This window comes from Triticum dicoccoides, chromosome 7B, assembly GCF_002162155.2.
Source record: "Triticum dicoccoides isolate Atlit2015 ecotype Zavitan chromosome 7B, WEW_v2.0, whole genome shotgun sequence".
Classification (NCBI taxonomy): domain Eukaryota; kingdom Viridiplantae; phylum Streptophyta; class Magnoliopsida; order Poales; family Poaceae; genus Triticum; species Triticum dicoccoides.
Window position 1 is genome coordinate 69,690,822 of NC_041393.1, and position 11,220 is coordinate 69,702,041.

Here is an 11,220-nt window from a genome sequence, read left to right on the forward strand (position 1 = left end):
CCGCCTTTTCTTCCTCTCTCTCCCTCCTCTTTCCCCCCTTCTCCAAGTCTAACAAGGAAAGGAGGGAGTACTACGCACCCCCTCCTTCGCCGGCCGCCCCCTCCCCCCTTGCTCCTTTATATACGGGGGAAGGGGGCACCTCTAGAGACACAACAACAGATCATTGATCTCTTAGCCGTGTGTGGTGCCCCCCTCCACCATAGTCCTCCTCGATAATATTGTAGCGGTGCTTAGGCGAAGTCCTGCGGCAGTAGAACATCAACATCGTCACCACGCCGTCGTGCTGACAGAACTCTCCCTCGTCACTCGGCTGGATCGGAGTTCAAGGGACGTCATCGAGCTGAACGTGTGCAAGAACTCGGAGGTGTCGTAGTTTCGGTGCTTGATCGGTCGGGCCAAGAAGACGTACGACTACATCAACCGTGTTGTGCTGACGCTTCCGCTTTCGGTCTATGAGGGTACGTGGACGACACTCTCCCCTCTCGTTGCTATGCATCACCATGATCTTGCATGTGCGTAGGAAATTTTTTGAAATTACTACGTTCCCCAATAAAACGAACCCGATAGCTTAACTGCGAGCCGTTACGGTGGATGCCATGTGTCGGTCATCCTTGACGAAAGTACTTCTATGACGCGTGACTTATCATCATGGAAGTGGACACTTCCGTGATAATAATTTTGGTAATGTCATGGAACACTTGTACGACAGCACAGATATGACTATCTTGATTCTGTCATAAAATCGTCATGGATGTACATGCATGACAAAAAACGTGATCTACTGTGACAAACACGTATCATCACAGAAGTGTATTTTTTTGTAGTGCATTCCCTATGTCTCAACCATAGGTTCTATCATGTATACCATGTTGTGTACCAGACCTATTGTGTACCTTGCCATAAGTTTGGAAAAGAGGTACAATAGTGATCCAGGAGTAGATCACTGGATAGCGGTCAAAATTATCCTTAGTTACCTAAGAGGAGTAAGGAAATATTTCTCGGTTATGGAGGTGATAAAGAGTTTCGTCGATGCAAGATTTGACACCGATTCAGATGACTCTAAGTCTCAATCTAGATACGCATTGAAAGTGGGAGCAATTAGCTAGAGTAGCTCTATGCAAGGCATTGTAGACATACAAATTTGCAAAAATACATACGGATCTGAATGTGGCAGACCCGTTGACTAAACCTCTCTCACAAGCAAAACATGATCACACCTTAGTACTCTTTGGGTGTTAATCACATGGTGATGTGAACTAGATTACTGAATCTAGTAAACCCTTTTGGTGTTGGTCACATGGTGATGCGAACTATTGGTGTTAATCACATGGCGATGTGAACTAGATTATTGACTCGAGTGCAAGTGGGAGACTGAAGGAAATATGCCCTAGATGCAATAATAAAGTTGTTAGTTTATATTTCCTTATTCATGATAAAGGTTTATTATTCATGCTAGAATTGTATTGATCGGAAACTTAAATACATGTGTGAATATATAAACAAATATCCTGTCCTTAGTAAGCCTCTACTAGCCTAGCTCGTTGATCAAACATGGTTAAGGTTTCCTAACCATAGACATGTGTTGTCATTTGATAACGGGATCACGTCATTAGGAGAATGATGTGATGTACAAGACCCATCTGTTAGCTTAGCATAATGATCGTTCAGTTTATTGCTATTGGTTTCTTCATGTCAAATACATATTCCTTCGACTATGAGATTATGCAACTCCCGGATACTGCCTGAATACCTTGTGTGCTATCAAATGTCACAACGTAACTGGGTGATCATAAATATGCTCTACAGGTATCTTTGAAGGTGTTTGTTGAGTTGGCATAGATCAAGATTAGGATTTGTCACTCCGAGTTTCGGAGAGGTATCTTTGGTCCCTCTCGGTAATACACATCATAAGCTTGCAAAGAAATGACTAAGGAGTTAGTTACAAGGTGATGTATTACAGAACGAGTAAAGAGACTTGCCGGTAACGAGATTGAACTAGGTATAGAGATACCGACGATCGAATCTCGGGCAAGTAACATACCGATGGACAAAGGGAATTACGTATGTTACCATAACGGTTCGCCGATAAATATCTTTGTAGAATATGTAGGAGCCAATATGGGCATCCCGGTTCCGCTATTGGTTATTGAACTGAGAGGTGCCTCGGTCATGTCTACATAGTTCTCAAACCTGTAGGGTCCGCACGCTTAACGTTCGTTGATGATATAGTGTTATATGAGTCATATGTTTTGGCGACCGAATGTTGTTCGGAGTCCCGGATGAGATCATGGACATGACAAGGAGTATCGAAATGGTCTAGAGGTAAAGATTGATATATAGAACGATGGTATTTGGACAACGAAAGTGTTTCGGGACGTACCGGAAAGAAATCGGGTAACCGAAAGGAGTTCCAGGCAAGTTATGGGCCTTATGGGCCAAAGGAGAGGACATGCCAGACCACAAGGGGGTTGGTGCGCCGCCTCCCTTGGTTGGCCAGCCCTAGGGAAGGAAAAGGGGGAGGGCTCGCCCCTCCTGGCTTTCCCTCTCATGGGAGAAAGGAAAAGGGGGTGCCACCCTCCCCTCCCCGCGCTCCAAAGAAGGAAAGAGGGGCGCTTCTTGGGAGGTACTCCAAGTAGGATTCCTCCTACTTGGGCACCTTCTTTGGCTGCTCTTCTCTCCCTCCCACCTATATATAAGTGGTTGGGGGTCTGGGGGCGTCTAGCGTACAACGGACAATTGCCTAGCCATGTGCGGCGCCCCCCTCTACGGTTTACACACCCGGTCATATTTTCGTAGTGCTTAGGCGACGCCCTGCGGAGATCACTTCACCATCACCTTCACCATGACATCGTGTTGTTGGAACTCATCTACTACCTCGCCGTCTTGCTGAATCAAGAAGGCGAAGAACATCACCGAGTTGAACGTGTGCTGAACGCGGAGGTGCCGTACGTTCGGTACTCGATCGGTTGGATCGGGAAGAAAGTTCGACTACATAAACCGCGTTGTGAAACTCTTCCGCTTATGGTCTACAAGGGTACGTAGACACACTCTCTCACTCATTGCTATGCATCTCCATGGATAAATCATTGTGTGTGCATAGAAAAAAAAATTCCATCCAGCGTTTACCAACAAGCCCCTCGTCCTGTCTCCCTCCCGAGTTAATTGCACAGAGGTACCAAATATGGGGCATTACGTGTGGATTGGTATCGTTTTTCGTAAAATTTTACATGTCAGTACCATGTTTGCGGCAGTTAGTTACAAAATAGTCTAAACCGGGTAAAACAGTGTATTGATGGTGTATCTGACTGTTGGGCCCGTCTGTCAGGTGCTGACTTGGCTTGCTCTTTTGTAAAAAAGACCTTCACTTTTTATTTAATCACGCATCCAGCCCTCGTTAGCCGGAATAAGGGCCTGCCAGAAAAAACCGCGCCGGGTCGTTCGAAGCGTGTTGTTGCTGCCACTACGCTACAGAATCGCTTGCTGCATATGGCACACGTGCCGCGTTTTATACTCTGGATCGTTTAGTTTTTTCTTGTATATTTTTTTCATGTCTCTTTTAGCTTTTCTCATATTTCGGGTATTCTTCGGGCCGTATAGCCCAGCGCTACTGCAACCTTTGCTTCATATGGCACACATACGATGAATGTTTTTAAAGTACAAAAAGTTCATTCTATATTTAAAAATTGTTTATCTTATATTTAAATAAGATCATCGTATAATAAAAAAATTCTATGAGACATATGGGGTAACTACCACCGGGTGGTAGGATGGATTTTCCCTATATATATATATATATAGAGAGAGAGAGAGAGAGAACGAGGTGATGAGCATTTTATTTAAATATGATACGCTTTTCCAATATATGATGAAATTTTTCAATATATGATGCAATGAACATCTTTTTATTTATATGATGCAATGAACAGTTTTTAATATCATATAACCTTTTTTAGTATCATATAATATTTAATATTATGAATATACGAAAAAGGGTCCTATGTATATTGTATATTATATAATATACTACGTAGATATCTGAATTTTTTAAACATACTATAGTCACTGCCCATAATGTTGACAATATACATATTTTATATTATATGTATAATACACATTGTATATTGTATATTAGATAATTATACAATATATACTCGGTGACTATATTTTTTAATAGCATGCACTAACTATAATTTTTGAACGCGGTATATTATATAATTGTAGTCACTGTGCATAATGTGTATAATTTTTCAATATGTGGTACGCACACTGCATACGGCCCAAAGAATACCTAAGATCTAAAAAAAGATTTAAAAATCCGAAAAAAGACATATACAAGAAAACGGAACAGTCAAAAAGTCTGCAACATGTACAAAAGAATATGTGCGAAAGATTTGACAGAAGCTGTGCAGTGGCGCGTTAATATTCTGTTTTTTTGGTAGGCTATTTTTTGGGTGAACAAGGGATGGATGCGTGATTAAATGAAAAGTAAAGGTCTTTTTTGCAAAAGAACATGCCACGTCAGCCAGGTCCCAACGGTCATGCGTGATAAAATGAAAAGTGAAGGTCTTTTTTGCAAAAGAACATGCCACGTCAGCACCTGACAGGCGGGCCCCAATGGTCAGATGCGCCGTCAATACAAGGTTTAGACTATTTTGCAACAAACTACCTCAAACATGATACTGACATGTAAAAATTATGAAAAGTGATATCAATATGCACGCAATGCCCTAATTGTGGTATATGCACGCCTCGTGCGGCTGGAGGAGCAGGCGAAGCACGGTGGTGGCGGCGCGTGGGAGTACCTCTCCGTCGCATGGAGGATTCACGCCACTGCCCTGCCCCGTCCTCGCCTCGGTCTCTCCCCACTGAACGACGCCTCCGTCCGCTCCTGTGACAGTTTCAGCACATGATTAGCACCACTAATCATGGGGACACCAAACCGTGGTTCCTTCAAGACCAGCTTAGATTCTTGCATGATTTAGTTGTAGAGGGAGACAACACAACGTGGATTAACTAGATTTTGGTCAATGTTTCCAACTACATGCTGGGGAGAGTTGATGCTTGTTTACAGTTGGTTCAGACCCAGGTAGATCGCCATCCCACTGGACTGGACATGGGATGAGCCCAGCTCTGCCCTCTGGACGTATGTGTCATGATGATCCAGCTAGTTGGTTCATGACAGTCACCAGGTTCATGACAGTTAAGAGTTCTTCAGAGTTCCTACAAAGACATTTAGGGGCATTATTGACATTGCACAACACCTACAGTTTCTACAGCTATCCAACAACGGGGTAACAAACAATCAGCTTCTGATTCTCAGGAATCTACAACCACAACTGATTTTCAGGAATCTACAGACATGGTGATTCTTAGGAATCTATAGCCCAAAGAAGGGGGTCTTAAGAAAATGAGTGACACAGAGTCTCTGCTAAGCAATTACAAAAAGGGTTTTCCCCGCTTTATATTACACTAGTGCAGAACCAGACAATAGCACCGGTTTGTAAGGCCCTTTAGTGCCGGTTCCATAACCGGCACTAAAGTGTGGGCACTAAAGCCTCCCCCCCCTTTAGTACCGGTTCAGCACGAACCGGTGGTAAAGGGCAACCACGTGGCACGAGCCAGCTCCGGGGGGCTGGAGCCCTTTAGTACCGGTTGGTAATACCAACCGGTACTATAAAGTTTGGTTTTTTTTAGTTTTATGATTTCTTTTTCATTTAATTTTGTGTTTCCATTTTAATTCTTTTTCGTTTGCTAGTATTTTACGATACTACACATTGTACACGTTATGCATATATATATATATATATATATATATATATATATATATATATATATATATATAATAGAATTTCTAATGAACCAATCATGCATATATATATCATCAATGTCTCACAAACCATCATATTAATTAATTCACACATACATAAATGTATAGCTAGCTATATACAATTTCTCCTACATATGCATGTTGCCTTCGGAGCCAGTGGCATTAGCCTAATTGGTGCCTTTGGAGCATGATGACAATTGGAAGTGGTTTTCATGGGGGCGGTAGCGGGTAATAGTATTCTCCCTTCGGATTTATGACCTGGTCGAGCAAAAATCCTGCTATTTCCTCTTGAAGTGCTTCTACACGCTCCATTTCTAGGAACTTCTCCTGCGCCTCTCTGAACTGTTAAGAAGGAGATCAATATGCATGTGTATTAGTTGTGTGACTAGATATTGATAATGGTATAAAAATTGTGAATAGTGTTCTGACAAGCGTACCCATTCCTGTCTTTGAGATCTGCTCCTTTCGGACGCCATCATGCGAATGTTCTCGCAAACGCAGAATGCACACCTGCTTCAGGGCCTTTACGAGAATGGAATTTGATCAGATAATAATTAATCAAGAATGATAATTAAAGAGATGGCAGCTAGCTAGCTAGCTAGTACTACTTAATTACTTACCATTTAAGCTTTTTTTTCATTCGCCTTTCGTGACGCTGATGAACCTTGCCCAAGCCCTGCCCGCCGACAAAGAAAATGAATAAAGGGGTTATTAAATAGTTCATATCATGAAATGACGAACTAAATAGGCCGAGATATATAGTTAATAATGATTGAAATTACCTATTGACTATCCCAAACAAGATGTTATAGTCAGTTTTAACTTTGAGTAGTGAGTCCAGTATTTCAACTGTTCCATCGTCAACTCTAATGATACACAAGACCCAGTGAAATCTGCATGCACACACGTTTGCATGTCTTAATTAAGCGGGCATATGTAAGCAAAAACATGTAGCTAGCTAGTAGGCAAAAACAGAGAATTTGTAGTACAAGACAGTGTGACTCACTGGAAGTTGTAAGGAAGTAGTATATCTTCATTGTATTTGAGGCGCTTCAAGAACTCTAGCATGTTGTCCTCTACGTCCTTTTGATGATGTGGATTTATCCGCCATGTGTATTCATTAACGGTGTTTGGGTCAATGAACCCAATGCCATAGCGTCCAGCTTTTCTCATTTCATACATCTTCATCCTCCATAATACCACAGAAAAGAATATAGTGAGGATAATTACAAGTAATGATTGACGATCAAAAGGATCACTACAGCTAGCTTGTGACTTAAATTACAGAAAGAAATCACTTACAGACAATAGCAACTGACGATAGATTTGTCAAGTGTGTCTTGATTGTATAACTGAAACAGTTCACAATACTCAACGGATAGAGCTTTCTCATGGAAGTAATGATCCTCCTTGACATTCACCATGAGGGACAATCGATCTGAAATCTTGGTAATGTTCATGTACCATTGATGCAATTCATACATTCTCGTTGGGAGGTTCTTGACCTTGTCTGGCTCGACCAAAGGTTGGCTCCGGACATATTTCCGTTTTATTTCATCCTCTCTAAGCACAGGCATGGGCTCGATCTTGATGAGTTGTCCAACAGTGATTTTGAGAACTTCAGCCTGCATTATATGCTCCTCCGTTATTACCACATTGCCTACCTCAGAAACGTAAAACTGTTTCCCACAATAATATTGGGCGCGCGTACTGTCACATGTTGTTGGCACAACAAGCGAGGGGATCGATTGCGCCGCCTGTTCTCCCAGCTGGGGAATGGTTTTCCCGCATTTTTTGACAGCTGCTTCTTGTTTGCTCGATCCTGAGCTCGCCTCCTTACGTAGACGTGCTTGATTTAACTTTCTGATGTGGCGCTCATAGTCTGTGTCAACGGGCTTGGGAACTGGTGGTTGAGCCATACGAATGAAGTGGTCAATCATTTCCTCAGCCACTTTCTCCCTTGGCGGCGGTGGTGGTTTCGCTGCAAAATGGGCTTCCACCTCGGCCTTCGATATGGCTGCGATTTCCTCCTCGGACTTGTCATAAGCCCTCTGCGGAAGAGGCGTGAGGCTTGGACCATATTTATCTCGCTTGCCTCTGCCTGTACTTCCTGTACTACCTCGACTCGTACCGCTACGCACCATAGCTACAGGGTGTCTCTTCTGCGATTGCTGAGGTGGCGGAGACGGCTGACGGGGCTGAGTTGGACGAGGAGGAGTGGCCTCCTGAAGATGTGCCAGACTTGGAGGAGGAGTGGCCTGAGGTTGTGCCGGACTTGGAGGAGGAGTGGACGTCTGACGCTGTGGCGGACTTGAAGGAGGAGGAGTGGCCTGACACTTTGCCGGACTTGGAGGAGGAGTGGCCTGACACTTTGCCGGACTTGGTGGACTTGCAGGAGCGGGAGACTGATGACTCGGTGGCGGACTTCGACGAGGAGTCGGCTGCCGCGGTGTCGGTGGCCTTCGAAAGATGATGCAATCCTTTTTCCATAGGATGATACGATGGTTGGCCTCTCCGAGAAAGCGCTCGTCGCCACCTCCAGGAATGTCAAGCTCTAGCTCCGAATATGGGTCCACCACCTCATCAACCAAGACACGAGCATAGTCCGCTGGAATCGGGTTGCAATGGAAGGTTGCCTCGGGGGGATTTGTAAAAGCAACGACGTCCGCCACCTTCATAGATATGTTCTTCATTTTGACGTGTAGCTCGCAGCTAGTGTTCTTCGTGATGTCATCCACGGGGTATCTACCCAGCATTGCGTCGTCCGGGGCGGAACCCATGCTGCTTCTCGGTATGGATGGGGCGGTGCTATCCAATGTTGGATCATTCGCTAGCTGCTGCAGCTGCTGAGACCCCCTTTGCTGGGTAAGTGAGTCGATCTGCTCCTGCTGCCGCTGGAATTTGACTACCAATTCCGCTTGACTTGCTTCTAGGCCTTGAAGGCGTTCATAGTCCCGCTTCCTCTGCTCCTCCTCCATCTTCCTCTTCTTCTCCTCTACAATCTTCTTTCTCACACGGGTTCTGTAGTCGGTGTTCCAGTCTGAAAACCCCTCATATCACGGAATAGACCCCTTGCCTCGTGTTCTTCCCGGGTGTTCAGAATTTCCCAGGGCATGCGTAAGCTCGTCGTTCTCTCTGTTGGGCTGGAACACCCCCGATCGTGCCTCTTCTATTGCAACAAGTATCGCATCGTCGGCTCCCTTCAGACTTGCCCTCGTCGAAACATTGCCTGTCTTCGGGTCCAACTCCCCCCCCCATGCGCATAGAACCAAGTCCTGACCCTGGGGGGGCGGCTCTTAGTAACCGGAGTGGCACCTGCATCCTCCTTCTCTTTCTCAGACTTATCCCACTTAGGCATTGCCACCGCATAGCCACCTGGCCCCAGCTTATGGAACTTATCCTTTTTTTCGGCATTCTTCTTGTTTATTCTCGACCGTTCCTTAGCTAATTTCGAATCCTTGAATTTCATGAAATCGTCCCAATGAGCACGTTGGTTATCTAGTGTTCCCTCGAATACTGGAGTCTTCCTTCCTCCCTTGACGTACTTGTCCCATTCACGATTCTTGTGGTTCTTGAATGCAACCGCCATCTTCCTAAGAGCAGCGTCCTTGACTTTCTGCACATCTGCTTCTGTGAAATGATCTGATAGGGTGAAATGTTCCATGAGAGTATCCCAAAGCAGATCTTTTTGATTCTTGTCGACAAAAGTAACATCTGGACGTGGAGCAGCGTCCTCTTTGCCGTTTTGTCTTTTGTATTTTGCTGGCTCTCTCCATTCTTGAAGGGAGATCGGGAGTTGGTCCTTCACAAGAACTCCGCACTGACGAACGAACTTGTCCGCAATCTTCTTAACGCTAATGGTTCGCCATTAGGTCTGACTGCCTCGATATTGTACTTTACGCCCTCCTTCAACTTTTTGTTCGGGCCTCATTTCGTCCTTTTGCCTGAGGATTTGCTCGATCCGGATGGCTGAAAGAACGAAGATCGATTCGTTAATATATCTTCAAGTCATTTAAAACATGTGATGATCACCAGATACCTACTTATATAAATATATATACCTCGCCGGTCTTTGTTGTTTCAGGATCAACATGTTCTTCGTCATCGTCATAATCGTAGTTCATGACTTCATCAATTCGGTCGTCGCGATCGAATATCATATCACCCTCTCCGGTGTTGTTTAGAAATTCGGAGCCGTGATAATCTTCTTAATTCTGATCATCATCTGGCCCGCGTATCATATCGAACATGGTCTGTTCTCCCTCTTTGTCGGTATTGTCTGCCATAGCTTTTATTTAACTAATTCAAAAGAAATATAAAACAATTTAGTATTCAAATTACATCGTCTCGAATAATAGATATAATCTCGAATACTTCGTCTAGAATAATAGATATAATCTCGAATATATTGTCTCGAATAATATATAATATTGAATAGTACATCACTCGCTAGCTAATTAAAGATCGAATACTACAGAAGAATCTTGGACACTCGCGGTTCCTGCGGCGCGGGCGGTGGACACCCAAAGAGAAGGAACCCTCACAGGTTCATAGCTGAAGTGAGATCCCCGAAGATACTGCCAGGTATTGGAGAACCTGCCGCCCTCTAACGCAACCATGTAGCGATGGATGTGCTCGTCCTCCTCCCTGACACGGCGACGTACCACCTCCGGCGGGGCTGGGTCCCTCCACACTGAAACTGGCCCACGCGAACGCCACCAAACGAGATCAGGATCGACGACGGGACCCGGGGCCGGGTTCCTCATCAAGCGGCGCGCCCCTCTGGCAGCACCTCCCAGTGCCAGCCCGGCGGAGCCCAGTCCCGGACATGGGTCGGCTGGACGTCCTCGCGGACGGGTCGACGGCGAGGATGCGGGCCGGGCATCGTCGAGAACAAATACTAGCTATATGCCCGCAAAAAGTAACATTTTTTAATGATTGGATTTTGATAACTAAAATTTCTAACATTTCTACTATTTCAAAAATCTATATACTATTTCATACCAATTAATTAAGCATCTAACACTAAATACAGAAAACATATTAAACACTATTTCATACTAATTAAGCATCTATATACTATTTCATACTAATTAAGCATCTAACATCAAAAAATTCCATACTAATTAAACACTAATTATATCCATCTAACATGCATTCATACATATATTATAGTGAAAAAATAATAATCTAAACTAATTAAACTTACAAAATACGTATATACTAATATATACATGCATTAATTCATACATGTGTGTGTGTGTGTGTTCATCATGCTTGTGTGTGTGTGTATGGGCTCGGGGAGGGGCGGCGCCCATGGTGGCCGCCGGGGGCGAGGGAGAGGGGTTAGAGGGGGAGAGCTCACAGCGGGGCGACGGCGACGGCGAGGCGAC